Source organism: Ochlerotatus camptorhynchus, unplaced genomic scaffold, assembly GCF_037179485.1.
Source record: "Ochlerotatus camptorhynchus isolate MF236.1 unplaced genomic scaffold, CSIRO-AGI_Acam_v1.1 ptg000767l, whole genome shotgun sequence".
Lineage (NCBI taxonomy): Eukaryota > Metazoa > Arthropoda > Insecta > Diptera > Culicidae > Ochlerotatus > Ochlerotatus camptorhynchus.
Window position 1 is genome coordinate 442,797 of NW_027041234.1, and position 25,427 is coordinate 468,223.

Genomic DNA, 25,427 nt, shown 5'->3' on the forward strand with positions numbered 1-25,427 from the left:
ATCTCACAACACTCGACAAAGAGTGTTTGGTTCTCCCATTTACTTCACACACTCTTTTCTTAATAATCTGTGAGACAGTGACCCACACAATGAGCGGTACATTCCGTGCGGCGCAGGGAGCGAATATAATACAACAAGCGCTAATGTCTTCTTTGAATTATTTGCAAACTTTGCTAACCACGACCAGTGGTGGCACGAGTCTTGGAGTTTAACATTTTTTCCTTAACATTTGATACTTTTTGCGATAACCATTGTGACGACACACAAAAACAAACTGGCAAGTGGCAAAAATGTCATGACATTTCTAAACTGTTTTCTGCCAGCGACAGAACATTTTCGCACAAAGAAGCAGACAAGACCGGCGGCACGCGCGACATAAATTTATGTCGTGTAGAATTTTGCTGATTTATGTCGTGTAGAATTTTGCTGATTTTGCTGAAAGCGAACTTTTTGTCAGTGCGAACCTCAGCCTGAGGTAGGTTTTAAAAACAAACGATCGAACTGACGTTTGTCGGAAAACAAGCAGAGCCGATCTTGATACCCGACCCAGGTTGGAACTGAATAATAAACAAATTCGCTATTTGTGTTTGCTTGATTCTCACTTTGTTTATTTCAGAAAATCAGTTTGCGCTCATTGAGTGATCAGATGACATCCCTTGTAACGTTATATCGAGATATACCTCTATTACAAAATAAAAAAAGCGGAATTGCAAATCTGGACCGTATCAAAATCGGACACAATTTTAACAGGTCCCAATTGACCCCAGCATTCCCTCTTACAGTACGTAATACGCATGCATCTTGTATTTGTATCACAGTTAAACTATAATTATCCACCCAAGGTGCCAGATATTGAGCTTACCTGTGAATTTTACAATTGCCACTTGTTCGCATTAACACAGCCAGCTAGTACAAACAGCATATGAGTGAAGCAGTATTCAGGGATTGACAAAATCTCGTCTCTTAGGTTGTGCTTACCACAGTACTAAATAATTTAACAATTTAATTCTAAATAAAGAATTAAACAGAGGATAATTTTCGGTGTCCTAATAAAATACCCTCATTAGTGTTCGTTCATTAAAGAGGATAAAAGAGACGACATTCATTTTAAAGGATGTCTGCTCGATTGGACTGAAATTTCCTAAGACTTTGACCAATAATCAATTGATACTATTTGATAATGAGGCGACTCTAAAGTTAATGATCAGTCCATGAAATCAGATCTACGTGGTCTTATATGATAAATCTTATTTGTTAACTGCAGCAGGAGCTTGTGTTTTGTGTAGGAATAAGAATTTGAGCGGGGTTCTCTCTGTTTATACTCTTTAGTATGACGCGGTTGACATAGATGGCCCACATCGACTCACGAAAAGCTACTGATTCCGATCAACAGCGGTGCGGCTTCTTCCTCCTTCTATAGATGCTCATTTGGGCTGCAGCTTGCTGCTTGCAGGCAGCCTTTCGTTGTGTACAGGAGAACACCACCACTCATCACGAGGTGATTGAATAAACACCGTTTGGTGAGACCGGATGGAATTCAACTTTGAAATCTGTGTTAGGGAAATCGCTTTCCGCAGGCAATCGGTGATAATTTTAACTATCGTAGAAACAGTTGCACATTCGTGCAATTTTCAATAGTGACATTTTCAAAAATGATAAAGTCTTAATTTTAACAGAATCGTAGAATAAATCCTAATGATTGGCGTATTAAGAATTAAAATCCATCATCTCTGGATCAAAATAAGACCACTTTCATGCCGCGACTGACTTTGTTGCCTTCAAGAACATGGTATGTTAGATTTAAACATATCTAGATAGAGCTGGAATTAGCCGTAACAGCTTTTGTAAACTAATTCCAGATATATCTTGATATGGGAAATGACATCCGATTGATGACCTTGACAAATACTCTTTTACAAATTTATGGTGGTCCTCAAAAGGACCGTTTTGTCGTGATGTTTGAGTAATGCTGAGCTATTAGGGTGTTAAACACATATGAGGTTGGTGAGATGTATGTTGTTTGGAATGAGGGTGACGCACTTGGCATAGATGGCCCACAGCGACTCACGAAGAGCTACTGATTTCGATCAATAGCAGTGCGGCTTCTTCCTCCTTCTATGGATGCACATGTGGGCTGCAGCTCACTGCTTGCAGGAAGTCTTTAGTTTTGTACTGTAGAACACCACCACTCACCACGCGGTGTTTGAATTAACACCGTTTGATGAGACCGGATGGGATTCAACTTTGAAATCTGTGTTAGGGAAATCGCTTTTTGCAGGCAATCGGTTATAATTTTAATTACCTTAGCAACAGCTGCAGATTCGTGCAACTTTCAATGTTGACATTTTAAAAAAATGATAATTTCATAGATGCCTAGAATTTGAAATTGGTCCAGGGGCAGGTGAGTTATTAACGTTCAAAATCTTTCATAATTTTGTTACATGTTCCACTCTCGGTTTTCACAAAGTGTACCCCCATATAGAAATCATAGACGTAGTCCAACGTCAAAATGAACTTCATAGCTACGGCAATGGTGGTTTTCTATGGGACTATTCCGCTATAACTCGATCAGTCATGGCATAATCATTAGCAAAGTGATTCTACAAGCTCCTTGGGTATAGCGAGACTATTCACAACGTGTGAAGTTGAAGCTGAGAGTTGAATTGACGCAAAAATGATTCCGTTGCTCCTCATTTTCTTGGAAAGAGAAGGTATAATAATGCTACCCTTTTTCCTCAACGACAGACACGAAGCGACTGCTGCCACCCGTTATGGCAGTTTCGGCGAGGGGCACGCAATAACCTTTAACTCCTACGCAAGCCTTTTTTAAGTACAATAATTACAGTTAACTACATGATTAATTACTTTAATTACGAGCGTCGGAATTTTTTTGATTTAATTACTTTTAAGTACGAATTTCAGTTTTAATTACAAGTTGCATAAATTAAGTACATTAACTCCATTAATGTACAACGAGAAATGTACTTAAATTTCCCCCAGCGTACCGTTAGACCCTTTCGTTATTGGCCCGTGAAACAAAAATTTCACAGGCCCTTTTGCTACGTTAAGGATAATGTCAGCTCTGATAGATTGTATCGCTACCGCTGTTATTACTTCAGAATAGACCCTATAAACATACATCTCCCGCGACCTACGAGGAAATCTACGTTGGTGATTGGTGCCAATTCACATGCAACGATCGGTTCGTGATTGGAAATGTAGTCGGATTTTAATACTGCCGAGGTGTGAACTATATTCTGGATCACGCCCTTGTCAAAGCACCGGAGAATGCGACAATAAAAGGAATGTTTGTTTGTGCTACCTGGTTCAATCTAAGAAATAACGAATTTAATTTGGTGGATGTGAACGAAAACAGAATTACAATAGAAAACTATGTTAACCTTTGCGTGCCTAACGTCTAAATTTGCATAAATTTCCAAATTCAATTAGCTCTAAAAACATAATTTCTCAATATTTTTCTTTACAACAAATTGCATTTTGTCGGGAATTTATTGAAATTTCTGAATACATCTGAAAATATTTTGATCAAAACATGGTTCCGGAGTTATTTTGGTTCCCGTTGGGGTCACTTTTGGTCGGCATTCGGCTTTATTGTTCTGTAATAAGTATACACAAGATGAACATTATGCTTTTTCTCTCAAACGATGTAATTGGACCAGTGGCAGCTATTCCAACGGTTCACAATCATATTGGGCATCCCGGAGATGTTCCGGTGCCCCCGAGGAAGTGGCCAATTCTCAACAAGAACAAAACCCATCGTGCGACATATCGAACTTCATGATTTTACAAATCTTGGCGAGTAATGGTCTTATTGCGAGTCCATGGTCATACTAGTTCTCCCAGACATGTTCCGGTGCCCCCGGAGAAGTTGCCAATTCTCAACAAGAACCAAAAACCCATCGGACGACATATCAAAATTCATGATTTTCCAAATTTTGGCTGGCAATGGCCTTAATGAGACTCGACGGTCACACTAGCCCTCTCGGGCATGTTGCTGTGTCCCCGGGCAAGTGACCGATTCTCAACAAGGACCAAAACACGTCATGCGACATATCAAACTTTATGATTCTGCTGAAATCGGCCAGTGATGGTCTTTTTGAGAGCCCACGATCCCATTGGCCCTCCCTGGCATGTTCCGGTGTTCCCGGGTATATTTTCAATTATCGACAAGAACCAACATCCTTCGTGCGACATATCAAACTTCATGATTCTGCACGGCTAATAATGGTCTTAAACAGTCAGGCCCATTAAATTATCCCCCTCCCCCCCCGGGTTAATATCCAACTCCCAATAAGAACCAGAACCCCTCGTGTGACATATCAAACTTCATTATTTTACGAAACTCCGTCCGTAATGACCATATTAAGAGTTCAAATCCCAGACACGATCCGATATTCCCAGGAATTCTGTTACACCTAAAGTAAATTATCGAATTAAGACAGTATTTCATTTCATCCCTATGCTGATTCAATAGAATTAAGAAGTTGTACTAGACATGTTTTAATTATTATGATTTTAACTGTTTTTCTTATTCAACAGTGTACGCAAGCCCAACAGCTATTACAAAAATAGTACCCCTTTTCTTCCGATTTATGTTTCTTACATGTAGCTTTAAGACATACATGACACAATGATTTTACCTTTTCATCATTGGTACTAGAACAAATCGAACACCTCTTTCGTCCAGAACCACATTTATAGTCTTGAAGCAAAGATTTTGGTTGATGTAGGTTGTTGCAAGAATGGCATAAGTTACTAATGGATATTTTTGGTTGCTATTGAAAATTTAGTCGATTGCTGAATTTGTGTATGGGCCCAAATTAGGGACACTTAGGCTGACATTACCTGCATTTCCCCTATCATTTGTCAATCCTTTTCTTTCTATTCGTTCTTTGACGTGTTCAAGTGCCAACTCCTTTGCCAGCCAGTCTAAAAATTTCCGCTTTCGGCTCTTGTCATTCGGTAGGTAATGTGGATATGCTATTGTAAATAGGAAATACGCATTATTGGAGCACATATCCGTAAGGTTCATGAAAACAGCAAACGAACATCTGTTCGTTCGCCATTTGCAAGTGTATCCCGTGGTCGCTTTATCTAGTGTATCCACTCCTCCTTTCAATCTGTTGTACAACTGTACTATTTTCGGTTTGATTAAATTTTTCTTCAATTGGTCCTAAATAAAAAAAAAAAAATACAGTAAAATCACAATGTAGATATTTAGTTTTATGATTGATATTTTTTTCCTTGGATTTGTTTTCCTTCGGTCTTGTTTTCCGTGCTGAGCACCAATGCTACCAACGTCAGGTACCTGATCAAGCAGGAACGGTAACAAAGGCGCAGAAGGCGGTAGTTCTTTCGCTGACCATTTCGCAGGATTAGAAGTTTTTTTTTAGGCCGATAAGGGGATGTTCATAAACTACATATACATTTTTTGGATTATTGTCCCCCTCCCCCTGCGTAGACAATTGTCCATACAAAATTTTTAAAATTTGTATGGTCCGTGCATATTTGTCAACCCCCCTAAAAGAAAGAGCTGAACGGACACTGGAGCTGGTGAATACTTTGGACATTCACACGCTGCGCTATTTCCGGGAAAAAATCGCAGCTAGTATGCAATTGTCTTCCCAGCACGGATAACTTGAGTGTGTCAAGTTGATCGGTAACGAATATTTCGTGTCCTGTGCACATGGGACTCATCGTTTCCTATCGGTTTGGAGTTCTGCCCATAGTATTGTTCAGTTGACCCATGGAAAGACGAACAATGGGGAGGCGAATTTCATAAGTGCTATCGCGTCAATTCTGAATATGGATGTGATCATATGATGGCGATAATACAAATAAAAGCACACAATTGGTTTGAATCATCTTAGTGTCTGCAACCAAAACCTGATTATATTTTTTTGTTGTTAATGAACTCTGCCTTAAATCTGTTAATTATTATTAGTATATATTAAGTTTGAAAGATATATTGAAATAATCGAAGAATTCACGCGTAACATCAGAAAATTAATGCAAATGCAAATACATCTTCCATTGAATCTGTTAATTCAGGTGCAAGCTAATATCATCATCTGTCGAACTGTGCTGCGAGCATAGCTTAAAATTCGAACATTTTTTGATCGGGAGGAAATTTGCTTGAGGAATTTCTTGAATTTAAAGAAATGTAAAATTTGAAGACTTGTCGTCACAACTAAGTGATTCCCATTTCATTTGTATGGCAATCACGGCCCTCATTATGAGTATCACTCCCTTTTCACTGTATATTCACCCATATTCTTGTTTTCGTTCGAAACGTATTTTCCATGCAAAACACTTTTTTTTTTTGTATGGAAAATACGGTTTGAACGAAAACAAGAATTGGGGTGATTGTCGCTAGAGTTGTAAACCGATATAATCCACTCGTGACAATCGATTTTATTCTAGTTCTGCATTAAAGCGCATTATTCAACGAATACAGTGCACTAGATACGACATTATGTTGAACGTACAAAACGAAAGTGAAATCGATTGTCGCGAGTGGATTATTTCAGTTTCCAACTCTAGCATGGTGCTCTAAGAAATTTAGTATAAGTATTCGCAGAATTGGTCATGTTTGTAGTCTAGTAAACATTAATATGCGTATTTCAGGGTGTAAGAAGAGTCTTTGAATAAATTGATTCAATCGAGTATGTATTAAGGGTTTTCTTCAATTTTTTTTTAAATAGTTCAAGAATAAGGATTTGGGTACGTTTTTAATTACATTTGTGTAGCTTTAATTACATTGATTATAGAAAATTAATTTTTAATTACAATAATTACGTAATCAAATTGAAGTACGTGTTTTAATTACAGTAATTACATTGGCACTGCTTTAATTACATGAAATACTTAATTTTCATTTTTAATTACTTAATTACATAGTTGAACACCTTGTACTTTAAATCCAACGCAGTCAAAAAGGCTATTGCGTGCCCCTCGAGTTTCGGTTGCGTTCGGATGCAAAGCAAAAATCACGAAACTCAATCTCACCACAGTTTGGTGAGATTTGCAGCTGCTGATATCACAGCTTGCAATATCAACCGCAGTAGTTTGTTTGTTAATTTTTGTCTACAAAAATCAGGGGTGATCTTGTTATTTAATGAGATTTGATTTTTTTAAATTTCCCCAACACTGAACTCGATAATTCTTTAACTCGATAGTCCCTTCAATACCGAATTGTGGAGAGTTCACTGTATTATCATTATTCTGACCATAAAGTGGTAATGTTTAGTATAAATTAATCAGCTTCACAAAACAAATATTTGAGTGCAATATTCTTTATTCACCTAAATATGTATATATTAAAATTTGTGAAACAATCGCTAATTGACTAGTTCATAAGTACTGCCCATTATAAATGGGTTAACAACGGGATTTTTTTTTGTTAATACAAAATAGACCGGAGGGTCTCTGAATTTTATGAAATGTTGCCCATAGGTAGAGTTTATGGATGCATGGACAAAAAAGTTTTTGGATTTTCCTGGACATCACGTACTTTGAAAATTCAAAGAAGATGAACCCCATTCTAGTCAAGTCTAGTCTAGTACTACACTATGTTTGTTTTGATTTGCTATGAAAGTTTGACGGATAAAATGAGGGGTTCGTGGATTTTCCTATGTTTCGAGGGGTGCATCGATTAGCTTGGGACCGATGATAGTACTAGAGCTGTGCCAAAAAGTTGAGCTCGTTTCTTCGGGACCTACTAGTCTTAGAGTTACCTCTATGCGCACATTAATGCGATTTCAGCAAGGGTTAATCAATTCTGCACACCTCAATATGTGCCGAATGTTATAGCTGTGCCGAAAGCTGTTCCAATGCGTGCCAATCAAGAATACCATGAGATTGACAACCCTGAAGTTTAAATGACGTTTGGGATTGTAATAATATGTATTGAACGAATCCTGATTATTCAAATAGGGTGAGCAAACGGTGGCACCACATATCGCTCATTCAGGAGGAAGATGCCTGATTTGTATGACGTTATGTATCTGGCCACCGCTTAGTGCCTGTGGAATTGACCAATGTGAACCGTGATTACCTGGGGGCAAGACAGCTATCGATCATGAGTAAAACCGGAGTTAATTTTGAGTAACTCTGAGCAGGCATGAGAAATAATTTACATTAATTTCATGCATTCATTTACATTCATTTGCCTCTAACTTTTTTCATCAACAGCATTCCGCATAATTATGTATAGAGCTTTAGTAGGTTTTGTTATTACCTACAACTTTTGACCTTAACTCAAATTTGTTTCCCTAATGCATCACTTATTAGAGCGGGCAGAACTTCTTACTGTTTTTCAGTTAATGTAAAATACATTAATTGAAAACCAGTAGCGGCTTCTGTTCTCTCTGGTTCGTCATGCATAATAGATACGGTTTTGAATTGTTATTAAAAGTTAAGCTAATAACAAAACCTAAAAAAGCCCATACATTATTTTGCGGAATACTGTTGATGAAAAAAGTTAGGTGCAAATGAATGCAAATGATTTTCCATGCCTGACTCTGAGTAACTCACGCTGCTCAATGTCTTATATACACATAAAAACCGGATTGTTATATTAAAAATAATGTTGAAACCGGCGCTGTCAAGCAAAGGGACTTTTGGGATGGTTCGATAGGTCCGGATTAGGCTAAAATAATTCAATAAATTCAATTCTTATAGCAATATAGTTTGTGGCACTGCTACCATCTCTCTTGTTAGTGTTGAATTTAATCTTCTGTATTTTTTTTAATTGGACCGCTAAAATACTAAACGACTAAAATTGTCGTTTTCTTTAAATTTATTCAGTTTTTTTTTTTATATTTATACACCATTACATACATCCAGTCAAACTCCGCTGGCGAAGCTGGCCAGAGCTGACCTAATCTGGCCTAGAATCAGCAGCTACATAATATACCACAATCAGCAGTCAAGGACCAATTCTATTGACCACGAAGGAAGTTTAAAGCTCAGGTTGTACCTCAGGTAACCGAAAAGGAGCATTCCCTTTTTGGAATGGGTCACTCCCGTCACTCCTGTATCGTATGCTTCAAATGAAATATGCTGTCAGACGATATTTCTTTGATCAGAAAATCGAAACTACTTTGATCATTTTTGAGTAAATATGAGTAACTCAAATTTACTCGCTGCAAATATATTTACTCTGAGTACAGCTGTCTTTCCAGAATGAGCTGAAAAAACCTGAAATCGTGCTCGACCATCTTCGATTTGGATGATACTTTGCCCATATTTTCAGTATGATAGACCAAGTATTTTCCGCAGGAGAGGAGACCCTTTTGACTCAAGGATAATTTTTGAAAAGGGCCTATGTGTTTTTGCACACATACTTTAAAAAAAAATGTAGGTCGAATACAGTTGGTTGCGGATTTCCTTTTTTTTTTATTTTTTACAAAAAATATTAAAAATAAACCTCAAAATTCAATAGTATATATATATATATGATTATAAAAATCATTTCAAACGATAGTGCTCATATCGACAAACTTCCTAAATATAACCGTTTTCGAGATATTTCAAATTTACTTTCATCAAAATCATTTTTTTTTTTGTAGAAAATAAGCCATTTTCATAAGTTAATCGTGATTCTCCATCAGCATTCATAAGTTTAGTAAGATACACATATATTTACCTTCTATTTGTACTTTGACGATTGAACGATCAGACAACCCGTTTAGAATTTACAGGGGAAATGAAAACACTATTATTTTAAATATAGAAACCAACACAAGTTAAGTTGCACTTATTTTCATTATCAAGCGTAGTTTCATCCTATTTAAGTTGGTAATATTGATGTACCTATCCATCTTATTATTTTTGGTACATTATAATGTCTTCCATGCATGGCATTCCAAAAAAGCTTCTCTGTTAGAGTAGCTTCAATACCAAAACAATATTTATACCTGAATATCCAAATGGTACCTACGTTTGTATATAAGCATGACCATCCTTTTGAAAACAGACATCACTAAAAAAATCTTTTTGAGTGAACAAGTATAATTTGAATATGGAATTCAAGAAGGTCGAGTGTTGCAAGCCGTTTCCTAATAAACGGTGTTCGTCAAAGCTTCGTAAATTATCCGAAAATTTGATTGAAAAACATAAGTTCCTAGAGTGGAAATTTAATTTGGATACATCTCTATCAATCTGTGATACGTGTCGCTTGAATTTAAATAGATTCGAACCATGTGCTGACAATCTGGAACTAGAAGTGCAACCGTCAGTCATGGACATCGCGGAGCCGCAGCCATCTACATCTCGACATGGCCTCGAAGAAATACCATCAACTACGTCAATAACAACAGCATCATCTCAGGATAGTGGAGAGCAACAATTTTCCAGGACGCATAATATTGAGCTATTCAACAAGGGCATAGCTGGTATCAACGTATCGCCAATATCGACAAAAAAATTCCAGAATGTTAACTATCCCCGGAGAAAGTATATGGACATTACCAATGGCATTAAGAAACACATCTTCGGTTTTCAAGCGGAAGAAGATGACCTGGAGCAACTAAAATTGAAAGCTGCGGAACACAATGAGATGATCGGACAACTGAAGGAGAGATTTGCTGATCCAGGTTCATCGAGAGACGATCAAATAAGGATTCTGACGATTTTGCCGAAATCTTGGTCATCGCAAACGGTAATGGACGAGTTTGAAACAAATAAATACATTGTATTGCAAGCTCGATGCTTGGCAAACGGGAAAGGAGTATTGGCCACCCCCAACGAAAGGTTAGGACACGGTTTGGATCCCGAAATTAAAAACGAGGTATTGCAGTTCTTCGAAAGCGACCAGATAAGCAAAGCCACGCCAGGACTAAACGATTACGTTTCAGTGAAGAAGGAAGGTAAGAAGATTCATATTCAAAAGCGACTTTTAGTTTGTACATTGCGAAAAGCTTTTATTAAATTTCAAGAAGTTAGTAAAAATAGCATTGGATTTAGTTCATTTGCAGCACTAAAACCAAAGCATTGCAAATTACTTTGTATTTCAGGTTCTCACAATATTTGTGTTTGTACCATCCATGAACATATTAATTAAATGCTTCATTGTCTTAGAAAATATTCATTCGAAAAAGATTTCAACCATTATTTTGAAGAAATATTATGCAGCTCATCATCCAGAACTAAACATTGTTATCTCCGCGAATACGAACGTTGCCCAGGTCTCTCAGATTTTGAAAGAAGTTTTTCAGAAAAATTCGAGGAACAGGGTATGTCTGAAATATGTTTTGAACAATGGGTTTCAACTGATCGATGTAGTTTAGAGAAACTTGTAAAACCAGTAGATGGATTTGTTCCTTATTTTTGCGAAAAGTTCGATAAACTGGTATCCCATGATTATATTAAAACTCAGCAGTCTAGTTTCTTGAGAAAAACAAAAAATACTCTTAAAAATGGAGAAGTTGTCATAATTTGTGATTTTTCCGAAAATTATTCATTTGTTCTTCAAGATGGCAGAATTTTCGGTGTTTTTTTGACTCACTGGTATTTTGTCAAGCTTGTCAAGTTCGATGTTACAATTTAACAGCAAATAATCAAAATGGACCACAAACAACATTTTTTTAAAGTTCTTTATGTTGACTACTTTTCTTATAATCTGGACTAGAAGAAACAATTTTGAGAAACTATATTATATCGATATTTAATCGATGGCATAATAAGACGTCTTGTGGCAATACAAATTATCAATGAGCCTAGGGATTTTTCTTTAACTTCTGGGAACTTCGTAAACCTTCAAGGAATTCTAAGAAACATCGTAGAAATTGAGGATACTTATTATAAATACTGGGAACACGTCATAACAAGGAAATTGGAAAAGTTCTGAAAAATGCGCAGAAGTGGAACATTTATTTATGTTTGAGGAGCTTCGTAGAAGTTAAGGGCACATTATTTTACTTCAGGGAAGTTCATTATTGATCGGGAACCTCTATTTAATTTCAGTGCACTTTTTTGAAGCCTCGTGGGCTTGGAATAGTTGTGGAAATTACGTACAAATTCAAGTAGAATCAACAAGAAACGAAGAAGTGCAGCAAACTTTGTAGAAGTTTTGCGAATTTCATAGCATTTTGATGAGCTGCGTTAAACTTATAGGTGTAACGAATTGTGAAAAAGTTCAGGGAATTTTGTAGAAGATCTAAAAATAGTTCAATAAACTTCTAAGAGTTTCAGGGATCCTTGATTGAGGTTAGCGAACTTCGTTGCTGTTTGTCAGAGATCTAACTTCAAAAAAGCTTCATGATCTTCTGGTTAGAGAGCATTTCCAACCAACTTTGTATTTTTTATTAAATAAATTAAAAAAAAAAACACTGAAAAAGCTCTTACCCGTATACAGTACGTGTAAATAATAAAATTGGTACCGAATGGGCTTAACTAAAACTAACTCCATTTAAAATTTAAAAAAAAAACCCAAATATATTCAATTAGTATCTATTTACAAACAGGGACACAATTATTCAAGTTTCAACTATTTTCCTTTCGGTTGGAATTCATGGAATAACCTAACTCTGCTTGTTCAAAATCAGTAAGCTTTTCTTCTGGGGAGCCCCCAATTGAGGTCTCAATCGTTGTTATGAAATAAATATAGTCAAATTTATTGTTTCACCATAAAAGTAATAGTAAGCCTCAATACCAAATTGAAATTGAAAAAAAATGACTTAAAAAGCAAGTTGCTTTGACGCAATTTGATTGAAAAGGATCTTCACGAGCTTTTATTTACCCGTAGTTAAGCAAAATAAAATAAAAATGCCACAGGCCCCCCTTAGGCCCCCTCCAGATAAATTTTCTAGCTACGCCAATGTTCAGCGCATTTTTAAAAATACCAAATTTCGAATATAGGGAAATGGCTCTAATGTTGGCCTATGGATCTAAGATTGGGCCCATCGCTAAAAAATCTGCTATTTATCAATTGTATCTAGATGAACGCGTCATTGAGACGGTACTAATGGATATTTTTGGTTGCTATTGAAAATTTAGTCGATTGCTGAATTTATGTATGGGCCCAAATTAGGGACACTTAGGCCGACATTACATACATTTCCCCTACTTCGGAAAATGCGAAGTGGCATCTGAGCAAGGGCTTCCAGATCGTATCACCTTAAATAACAGCAATATATCAGCTAGCTCATGCTGGTCGCAGATGCACTGCATTTCGGGTGTTTGTTTATTACCCATCAGTTTACCATATGACACATCTAGTTTGACGATAAATTGCAGAACAAATTTGCTGCCCACTTTGATGCTCCAATTTAATTTAATGTACCATTTCACACACCCGCGCGAATCGCCAACTAAGGTGAGAAAATGACGTGGTAAGAAGATAGGTACTCATCCAAGTCAACACACTCCTACAGCAGGATGGCAGGGGTGAGTTGTTTTTTATTTCTTCTCTATAATTGAATTGACAGGCTCTGAGAAGCCAGGACACGTGTATGTAAGAAAATTTGCGAAAAAATGTACAGCAACCGGTGAGTTCTTCTTTAAAATATTTACGATTTCATCACGGACGCTCGTGAGTAGTAACAGCGGTATTGACTAGAATCATAGCATGCATAGCGTTTTAGGTGCATTTTTTACCTGCCATCCGTTGTTATTGTTATTGTCGACGAAGTGATAAGTCCCATTGCAATGAGCCATACAAATGGGGTTTGTCTTCTATACATATGTACGTTCAGCAGTGATGGGCATTCATCAGACACACAAATGCACTTTCTAAAAAATGACCACCTCTGGTTGCGTAAAAAAAAAGTTCACATGCTCTTGTTATTATTCATACAAACACAAATCAAACAACTGATAACAGTGGGTAAACGGAGTCGGTCACAAGCGAATGACCAACGATATCTTATAGGGATTACCGTATCGCATATTGACACTAATCCGTCGTTTCGGTAAGGGGCGTAGGTGTGGGAATATCAATTATGTTGCTTGTATGGTATCAGTGTAGAAGGAAAATAATCAAGCTGAAGAAAATTGTGTGGGTGACTGATTTTTATGATATTTCAGCACGCAATGAAGTCCACAGTCCAGCCAATGAAAGCGTTGTAGATCTGGTATAGGTAAGCGGTACACACTTAGAAATGCCTAATCTTACACGTGACGGAATCCATCTTTGACATGAAGGATGAGACGTAAACAAACATGTCATGTAATATTAAGTGCTCCGAGACTGAAAAGTTCGAAAGTACGTTTGATTGAGCTGAATTTCGCGTCTTTTATGACTCAATTTTATGTCAATCGTATCGTATATGTCAGTCTCAGAGCACCTAAATTTACATCAGTTTTACCAAGTGTGTATGTAATCTCTATCATAAAATCCAAGAATTATAATTTCTTGGAATAGTACCGCGTGGTTTTTCGTTGCTATCCCATTAAATGGGATAGCAACGAAAATCCTAGGAAAATGGGATAGCAAGGCTTGTAGTAGAAGCAAGACGGGACATTGAACAATTAATTTGATAAGTTTGACAATGTTTTGTGATAGAATTTCTATTATACACTAATATCATTTGACTTCATTTGTTGTTGACTTGCCATCTTCGCGAGTAATGTTTGGCATGTGCTTTTTTGACATTTTTTTTTTTTTTTTTTTTTTTTTTCTTTATTAGAGAGATTTTTAGCCTAAGGCTAGTTCATCTCTTAAACTTTTTTTTTTTTTTTTTTTGACATTTGCTTCCAAAAGCAAAACTTATCAAATCCAATGGATAAAAACAGTGGTGCCAATTCAAATGATAATCATTTTGATTTAAAGGTGTTATACAGTAAATATTTTTAAACGATAAATCACTTTGTCTCTAAACGCAAATCAGTTGAAAATCAATGATAAATCATTTCGATTCGTAGTGCCGCATGACAGACTAAGTCAAGTGCAAGAGCATTTGGGTTAGATATGATAACATTTTACCGTGTATCTGCAATTATTTTTTACGACTGCAAGACGGTTGAATCCGGCTGATAAAGCGCAATTTTCGATCACAAGCAGGGCTCTACATTTTCGAAGCTCTAAAATGAACTAGAATTTTGTTTCTCTCATTCATTTCTATAACGCCAAGCTAGACTATCAGCAAGAAATTATAATGAAAAAGAAGCACGTTTAGAAGGAAACGCTGGATCTTCTCGTCGTTGCTTTGCTCATGGCTTTCAATGTAAGTAACGTCGATTTTCTAGTTAAACGAAACATCATTATGGCTTTCAATCCCCTTTCACGAACACTCTATCACCGCTCTTTCAATTTGTTTAATATGCGTTGTGTCCCGTTTTCGTTAATTTTTTTTTTTTTAGATAAATATGTGGATGGTAGATAAATTAAACATATTACGTGTAATCTTCAAGCCGACTGAGGTTCTAGAATGCAGCGAAGCTGTTCGACTTTAACAGAAAAAGAAAGCCAGCAGTCTCTTCGTCGCATCGATTTGGTCGGTTGAAGCTGATATTGTGACGCCCTGGCACCAATACATTATGGATGCTAATATTTATCTGATAATATATTCAGAAACCTTCAATTGAGCAATAGTATTGAATGAGTTTCAAGACGACTTTCCTTAAATCTCGATTACTTTTTCAAAGGGACGTATTAGCTTTTGTAAACAATGCCTTTGATCGTCGATTTGGCGTAACTGGTAGCTCGCACACGCTGGCTAACACCACCAACAGGTAGGGGAAAATTTTCCCTATCTGATGGTAGCATTAGCATGCGTGGGCGAGCTTAAAGTTACGCCAAATCGACGATCAAATGCATGTTTTACAAAAGCTGATACGTCCCTTTGAAAAATTTATCGAGAAATATAGATTGATCGAAGCTTTAGAATAGGTGCTCCAGTAATAGTGGTTTACCTACATGGAAAGCAATATTAGGCCACATCGTGCTAAAGACTGGAACGCGCAAAAATTGGTCGACAAAAAAATCGTTTCTTTCAGTCAAAATTCATATCACAAAAATCTTCTTATTTTTTTTTGTAGTTCAATTCATATATTTAAAGGGAAAAATGTTCGTTTATTCTTTTGGTTTGCCAAATCTGAACTACCGCTTAACCTCTTCCATTAAATTTTGCACAGTGGTCTTATCGACCTTATTCGCCGCCGAACGCCAGTTAGATTTAAACTGCTGCTCGTTTTCCATGGATTTATTAGTTTTTTTTTAGATTCTGTTTGATCAATGTCCAATACCGTTCGATATGGCGTAGTTCGGGGCTGTTGGGAGGGTTGTGGTCTTTGGGTACCACAACCACGTTATTCGCATCGTACCACTCTATTGCCTCTTTCCCATAGTGGCAGCTCGCCAATTCCGGCCAGAACAGCACAGGTCTATTATGTTGCTTTAGGAAGGGTAGCAGCCGCTTTTCCAGGCACTCCTGGACGTTGATCTCTTGATTGATTGTTCCCGTAGTAATGAAAATGCCGCTTTTTAGACCACACGTGCACACAGACGAGATATTTTTCGAGAACTTCGATAGTTTGTCCGCCTTCACATAAGTTTCGTCGTCCATGACGACATAGTCGAACTTTGTGAGCAGATTCGTATACAGCTTTCGGGACAGCTGCGTTGCCGACGTGTTTTGTTTGTAATCTCGGTTCGCCACCTTCACCTTCTTAAACGTCGATAACCCGGCTCGTTTCTTGGCCCACTGCACAGTAGTATGGGAGACATTGAGCTTGCCAGCGACGTCCCGAATGGAGAGGTTAGGATTCCGCTTATATTTCACCGCCTCCTTCTTCGTCGTCGCTGCCACGTCCGGATTACGATTGCCGCCGCTTCCAGACTTCCTGGCGGTCGACAGACGCTCCCCGAACATTTTTTAAAACGTTTGTCACGATCGGCCACTTCCAGCAATTTTGCCAACTTCGCGTGTGAGAACGTCGGATTATCTTGCTGCGCGAGCAAAATTTTGGCACGCTGCTCCTCTTGCTTGGACGGCATTTTGAAAACTGGAGAGCAAACGGTGAAAACTCATCATAGCAACCATTGTATATACATTGAACTTTCAAATGCACCATTTCAAGTTATTTTATGCATTTTAACAGAAATTCACCAATTTGAAGTTGACCAATTTTTGCTCGTTCCAGACTTTTCAATATGAACCTAATATTCCATAAAGACGGAAATCATAGGTCTGACTTTTGATATCAAGATAGCCTATACTATATGATATCAGATATAGTTTTAACGTACTATAAGAAAGAACCAATTGCGTTGGAGAAATAATTGTGATGTTTTGCGTGTCGAATTATTTGAAGCACTTACCGGAAATTGACGAGCTTCTTGAAAATGGCCAACTAATTAGCACATTTATAATTCGAAATTTCCACAGACGTTGATAAAGTTCAATCCTCCATGGCTCATAATTGGCAACAAATTCTTAAGTTAATTTTTTATAAACTTTATAATGTTTTAAATAGCTAGTAAATCCATAAAAAAAAAACAAGAAGTTAAAATAGGGGAAATGGCTCTAATGTTGGTCTATGGATCTAACATTGGGCCCACCGCTAAAAATCAGCTATTTATAAATTATATCTAGATGAACGCGTCATTGCCCAAGTAACAATCCAGTACCCATTTAGCATCCACTCTGATTTATTATGATGTTATAACGGCAATGAACAATCTATTTAGTTTAAATATAGCATTTAAAAGTGTAAATCATTGCTGCAAAATAATTCAGCTTTTTGTTGTTTTAAAAACCTTTTTTAGTCTGGCAAGAAATTCAAAACCTGTCTTGTTTTAAAAATAGATTTAAAACAGTTCTCAATCCTTCCTTAAAACTGTTCTGTAATTCAATCATAAACGTCATTAGCAATTGTTTATAAATGTCTTGATAAAACACTTTATAAACGTGTCCTATCATTATAAAAGCAATAATAAAACCATTAGGTTTTGCATTAGAGCAAAAAGCATTTATTGTTGCTTTTTAGGCTTTTTAAAGTGCATAATAAACTTCCCAATCACTCTGTTTACAAATTGAGCTTAAAAAATTGTTCCTCATATCCTGATGAATGTGGGCGTCTTAGTGGAATACCTGTATAATGAGAGAGAGAAGGATTAGTATTTTCCATTTAATTCCACTACTTTATTTGCTTATCCTTGACAGATACGCGTATTTCGTCTACAATGTGCAGACTTCTTCAGTGTCTTGTACTAATACTCGACTCAGAAGTCTGCACATTGTAGACGAAATACGCGTATCTGTCAAGGATAAGCAAATAAAGTAGTGGAATTAAATGGAAAATACTAATCCTTCTCTCTCTCTCATTGTTCCTCATAGTTAATAAAAACCAGATTAACGACAAGGAAATTTCGAAAGATAGACGAAGTAGGATGAAAAATTTTCAGCAAATTTTACTTCTTTAGAAGAACTAACACACCATCAACCACTGACCGTCTGGCGGAGAAGAGTAAACTGAGCGGGGTCCTGGAATTCATAAAACATTGTCGAAAGTTGAAAAACATACCAGCTCCAGATCTTGCGAATAGATGACAATCGAAATAACAACCGACAGTAAACCACTGAAACTGTTAGTTAGCGGAGGTTAGCAGGTTTCCGATCCATAGCCGCGATTTTATTCGACGAAAAAATCAACACTTCGAAAATTTTATTCAAGCGTACATCCCTGCATCGTTGCATGGTGCACTTCTGTAACCATCCGGAATAAGAGGATCTGTTACAAGATTTACTAAATTTGATTCGCGAAATCCACGATTTTTCAAAAGAAATCCGCGACTTCAAATACTAATCCACGACAAAAAAAAACTGTTTTTATTGCCTAAAAATACCACTTCTATACTACTAAATGGCATTTCAAGCTTATTGCTTATAGCATGTTAGATTTTTGCCTGCTCTCAACTTAGCGTTCTTTGAAGTACCTTCACATTTTAATTGAGAGCTTTCTATGCCTGTAGCATCCTATGCCCAAAGAAGTAGAGAAATTTTCCAACCCGAAAAATTAATAGACCGGACGGGAATCAAACTCAGTCGCCTCCAGCATGAACTTGATTTGTAGCTGCGTCTTTACCGACTGAGCTAAAGCAGTATCGTTTGTTACCTTTGATTTTTTTTAATAACATTGTATCACCTTCAGTTATTTATTTATAGTATAAATTCTGAGTAATAAGTGAACATAATGAAACACCCTTACATTATGAGATTCTATTGAATAATACCGGCCTAGATTTGATGAAACATTGTTTAAAAAAAATGCATTTTCATTTGAAATGCAAATTTTCTTGAAAATTAACCTTTGCGTTTCTGATTTCTGCTGTATTTTGCTGTCCTAAATGTTGTAGTTAATTTGGCTCTAGTTTTCTCTTTTTTTTTATCGATTCAAACCAAACACCCTGTACATAATCGAGAAATTACCAGACTTTCATAAATCACACTTGTTGGTCACGTCGCGGTTCTGGTGAGACATTTTCATGATATTTTTATTTTTTTTATTTTTAATATGAAGCTTTTCGTTGTCAAATCATAACCGAATCGTTACTTTGTGGATCATGCACGATTTATTACTATGTATATTGGAAAATATAGGTTTTCCAAATCATCCAAGACATTAGTTGATTTGTTCTACTAGATCAACCAAGACTGCAAAAATGTCTGTAGTATCGAAAAATGTCCAATCAGGTTCAAAATGTCTATGTGGATCACGCATGATCTATTTCTGAGTAATCCAGATATTCAAGGTTCTTCAAATCGTCTTGGAGTTCAGGTAATTTGATCTACTAGATCAACCGAGATTGGGATAAAGTCTGTAGGATCGAAATATGTTCAAACAGACTCATAGTGTCTATATGGATAATGTTTATTTATTTCCACGTATACCAGATGATCAAGGTTCTCCAAATCGTCCTGCAGTTCAGATGATTTGTTTTACTAGATCAACAAAGACTAGGATAATATTTGTAGTATCGAAATATTGATTTGGAAATCCTAGAACATTTGGGATACACGGAAATACGTTGGCATGATCCACATAGACACTGCAAATTTGTTTGTGCATATTTCGATACGACAGATATAGAATTAGTATTGGGTGATCTAGTAGAAAAATAATCTGATCTCCAGAATTATTTCAGAAACTATAACATATTGTATACGTAGCAATAGATCGGGTATAATCCACATAGATACTTTGCATCTGTTTGGACATATTTCGATACTAAAGACATTATTGCAGTCTTGGTTGATATAGTAGAGCTCGTCAACTGAACTCAAGGACGATTTGGAGAACCTAGAATTCCGGTATACATGGCATATATACGATTATTTTATGATTTGACAACGAAAAATGCTATGTTAATATTGGAAAAAAGGAAAATGTCTCACATTGGACAGACCTCAGGGAATTTCCGTGTAAATCCTGTGTGACTTATGGAATTGAGATCATTTCAAATGAACAACAAAATTGAAAACAGCAAAATAATTCGGGACGGAAAGGTTAAAATGAAGTTCAGGGACTGCCTTCGCGAATTTCGTGACATTATTTAATGTTTCTGCGATTTTCGCGACTGAAAGTTCAAATCCACGACAAATCCGCGAAATTCGCGAAATCCGCATCTGATGTAACTGCCCTGGGGTTCGGTTGCCCATGATTTAGACTTGTAGAATGCTTTAAGAACTCGACTTGCAATGTTACTTGGGAGTTCATTATACATCAACGAATGCGTTTGTTGATATTAACCACTGCTTGAGTATCCAACCCAAAATTGTCAAGATCAGAAGCTATCCTCAAAAGCAAAATAATCAAATTCATGTTCGACAAAATGATTACTTTGAATATTGTCGATTCCAGAGCCTAAAACCTCGATATTATCATCAATTCAGCTGTATATGTGAAGGAACGATTTTTATCAGCACTGGTCCTGATACGGTATTTGATGAAGATTGGCTTAATTTAAGGCACTACCCCAAACCCATCGGATTCAACTGGACGGAAGGTCGCAGTGGTCTTCATCTTCATCTTCATCTCCATCAGGTGGACCCCCGGTGCATTTTTAATTTGCACTCTTAGTAACCCTATCAGCATCAGAATTCCATGCTTCTGGTAATTTTTAGTTTACACGGCGTGTAGATTAGCGGGGTTCAAATTACAAAGTGTACAGTATAAAACGGTCAGATCACCGGGGGTCAAAGGCAGGGGTTGAGACTGTTGACGTTTTTTACGACACTCGCTTCGTTGCGCGACAGTCTGTTTTCATTCGTACTTTCATTAGAGTGATGCAAAATTTGAAATTTTCACTCCACAATACTTAAACGATTCCAAATCGGATTATGACTAACCTCTCCAAATTTGAACCCATTTGGTGAGAAACTGAGATGGCACAAACCATTTGAAGTTTGTATGGGAATTACTATGGTAAAACCAAGATTTTTGTTCATGTCTATCTAATAATTCACCATATCGGTCTACTTCAAAAGCTTTCAACTTTACTTGTAGAAAATTTTCCCAGCTACAACTTTGCTGAAGACTACTTTTTGATTAAATGCTAGGATCGAAAGTTATTGATGGTTCAATGCACTGATGTCTTATGATCATGCTCAATCAACTGCTCAGCAGGCAACATTGGTGCTTCTGGGGCGTTGAATAGGACACAAAAATCATGGCTACTATGTCACACTGCAAAATACAGTGTTGCCTACAGAGCAGCTGCTTGATCATGTCATAAGTTTACCAATCTCTTAAATAATTAATAACTATTTCCTGTCTCGTTTTACATAGAAACAATCTTCAACAAAGTTGTAGCTGAGAAAATTTTCTATAAGAATAGCTATCGAGCTGTTTTGCAACTCAATATGGAAAAAGACTAGAAGGCAATGAACAAAAAGTTGAGATTTCCCATAGTAATTTACATGTAAACTTCAAATGGTTTGTGCAAAGTCTGTTTCTAACCAAATGAGTTGTAACTTTTGGAGGCTAATCACGACCCGATTTGAAACCATTTAAGCACTGTGGAGCGAAAAAGTCAAATTTTGCATCAGTCTAACTCTCATGCTCTACCGTCGTCTCTCTTACACAACGCAAACGGTAGAACAACATTCGAGCAAAAAGAAAATTTTCAAATAACTATCATATGACATGTGTAATTTTTGTTCTAATGCCTCAATTTGGTGTAAATTAAACTATTTCTGATCAGAAATGTTATTACGAGGACATCGTTGCTTGCTATTTTCAGAATTCATACAAGAACAACATCAGCAGCTCTTATCATGAAAAAAACTAAAATACATACATTCGTGACGGTCTTCAGCAACAGTGTCGTATGACAGAGCCTGTCATATGATATTTTAGTTTGGTACTGTAATTTTATAGCTTGTTTTGCAAGTGTCGAAAGCAAAGGCAGTCGATTATCACAGAAAATATGTCCACTACGGTGACCACTTACAAGACTGGTCAAAGGTACCATTTGTCCCTTTACAGATATTGCTTTAGGTTTCGTATTTTCCAATGTGAAAACACAGGGATAAACAAAAACTGCTGCTGCTACGAACAGGGGAGGATTCCATATGTACAAAAAAGTGGATAGATCATAATTTAATAAAACGAGCTCAAGACTGCCCTCTGGATCATTCAAAAACATTCACTCACGAGCCACATCAGCGCCAAATCATATAAAACCAATATTTTTAGCTGTTCAATCTACGGAAATTTGAATATGGTATTGAGTAATAAACTTCACTGAAACTATTTTTTTGAAATTTCATAAATTATGAGATTAATTTATTTCAAAATCTTTGTGATTTCATTGCACCAACGGAAGACTGCTCCGTTGAAATAACCACTACGGTCGAAAACTGTATCACCCCTACGGCCAATAAAGGAACAACTGATGCCAAAACTAACGATGGAGCTTGAAGTTTAAAATCAAATATTATGATTATTGTGATGCCAAATTGATAGATTTCACACCGTTTCATCATTCAGAATACATTGATCATCAATTGAATGGTATCAGTGCCCGAGCAAAGCTGGAGATCACATTGAAACCAAAATTTGCTCTTATGATGTAACTTATTTTGAATGCTCCAGTTGATCTCATTTTGGTTAAAATAACGGTTAGCACCGCAAATAAGACAGCCACATTTTACACTAAAATTACCTTAAAATCAAATAAATTTTTTAGGCATAAAATCTCTGACCACGCCTTCCATCGGAATGAAAAAAAAAGCCGTTGGTGCCCGGTCCATGAGTTGATGAGTCGGCAGGTAGGGTCCAGGTGTGGGAGCTGCCTCCCTGGCGTCGGTAGCATTGGTAGCACAAGATCGAAGGAAAACAAATCAAAGAAAAAAACTGAATTTACTGGCGTAAATGATTAGCATCCATGCTTCTCATGCTGAAAGCCTTGAGTTCAAATCTCACCCGGACAAGTCACGAATGACCTAAAATGTGTTAAACGAAACAAATACCAAAACAATAATCGTTAGTTCAACGACAGATGAAATTAATTTAAGTTTTCAACCAAACGTTAACAGCAAACGTTGCTTTCATTTTAACTTTTGACTGCTTAGTATGATATCAGACTTATGTCGCGATAGGAACAGCAAACTAATATTGATTTGCTTTCATTTTGTGAACTGACTTTGCTCGGGTTGTCACACAACAAGGTGGGTTCTATTTTATAAAATGTGAAAACTAAAAATGCTTACTAACTAGTGACAAAACTGGCTCACCTACCCTAGTTTATATATGATCTAAAAAACACTTTATCGAGGGTAGTAATAAAATCCACTATTTCAACTCGTTGAAAAAAAACAAGAAATAAGCGTGCAATCAGCGTATTGACACGCGCTGAGGAATAACCCATCTTCACGGTAATAATTGATAACCACTTAAGATACACACTGATATACATATTCAGGCCTCGCTGAAAGAATTAACAGCTTTAATGCATTGGTAAATATTTGCGTTCGAGTGAAACATTTAACAAACTGTTTTGTAAAAGAAAATCCCATCGTTCATAGTAGCCTTCCATTACAAAATCGCTAACTAATCCAACATTTCTTCAAAGTAACACTGAAACCAATGTCTTCAGAACACATCCATCACAATTCATCACATTTCACATTTCCAGTCCAATCAAATAAATATCCCATCAATCTCAACCGACGATCCCAAATCATCCTCCATAGCACTCCAACAACAGTCGAAATCGCGTCACAAATCGATCTTGCTCAAAATGACCCTTAATGGCAAAATAGCTCACTAATCACAACAACTGCTCCGAACGGAAATGTCACTCTTTGTCGTTCTTTATTTGTCGATAGTTTCCTATAACTTCTTCCACTAACTGTGATGTTGTCGTCGTAGGAACACTTCGTAGGGCTAACAGTGCACGCACGCACGCGAACGCTCATCGATAGGGTAAGCGACGTTCTGCGATTTCAAAGCACAACTGATGATGATGAACCAAGCAACCGGATAGGACTGCCAGCACGAGCCCCACAGTATCAATCGGATATCGGAGATAAACCAGCGGCGACGACGACGACGACGACCACCGAGACAATTGAGAGACGTTTGACAAGGAGATTGAGTGACCCACACAGAAGTGACTTTACTTAGCCAATACCTGTGCGGGTGGGTGGTTTGGTGGCGCGCGCGTGAGCTCCTTACCTTCGGGAGCAATAGCTATCTGCCAATATCGGTAGATAACAAGTGAGGGCGCGGGCATTGGGAGGACTGTGCACCTACACCGCAAGTGTAGTTGGCAGTTGACAGCGTGTGCAGTTGTGCAGCTTAGCCGCAGTTCTTGGGTTTCAAATGTCATTGGGGGGAATGCGCACGTTGTGGTTTCTGCAGGGACTTGTCGGGAACCTTGTTGATAGTGATTTAAATGGTTTGGCTCCGGTGGGTTTATTTAGTAATAATTGTCTGGGCTGTTTAATTCCTTACCAACTTTAGATCATTTGAACTCAATCTGGCAGGTGCTGGGCAATGTAGGGTTCTGTATACATATTTGAGTGCTTGCTATCAGTTGCAGTTACGTACGTCAGAAGACTTCGATTGTATTGTTGCGAAGATTATAATTAAAAAAAAATCTAATCAATCACCACAAAATATGGCAGTCAAGTCATATCGATACTGCGCTTTACGTTCTATTAGGTGAAAGTTGATAGAATCCACAAATGGCCGCCATTATGGTTATTTGACCATGCTACTTAGAATTTTCAATGGCACGAATCTCAGAAACTATAAAGATAACGTGTGCGAAATTATAATCACTCTTTTGCTGCACTGACTGTAGCATACGTGTGGTTACATTTTCCTGCACGAAATCTTAATAATTTCTGAGATTCGTTCGTTCCATCAAAAATGTGCGGTGACAGCCAGAATAAGCAGCAACCATTTGTGAATTCTATCAGCTTTCACCTTAATAAGGGTATACGATAATCGAT

General features: G+C 37.1%; 1 protein-coding gene across 1 annotated transcript in view; it reads right to left on the bottom strand.

Moving 5' to 3' along the window:
• The window catches only part of LOC135714937 (myogenesis-regulating glycosidase-like), a 63,317-nt gene extending 38,899 nt beyond the window's left edge, over positions 1–24,418 (bottom strand). The window contains exon 1 of the mRNA XM_065238340.1: positions 24,236–24,418. The gene's annotated coding sequence lies outside the window, so the exon portion shown is untranslated. The remainder of the gene's footprint in view (positions 1–24,235) is intronic.
• Between the last annotated feature and the right edge of the window lie 1,009 nt (positions 24,419–25,427).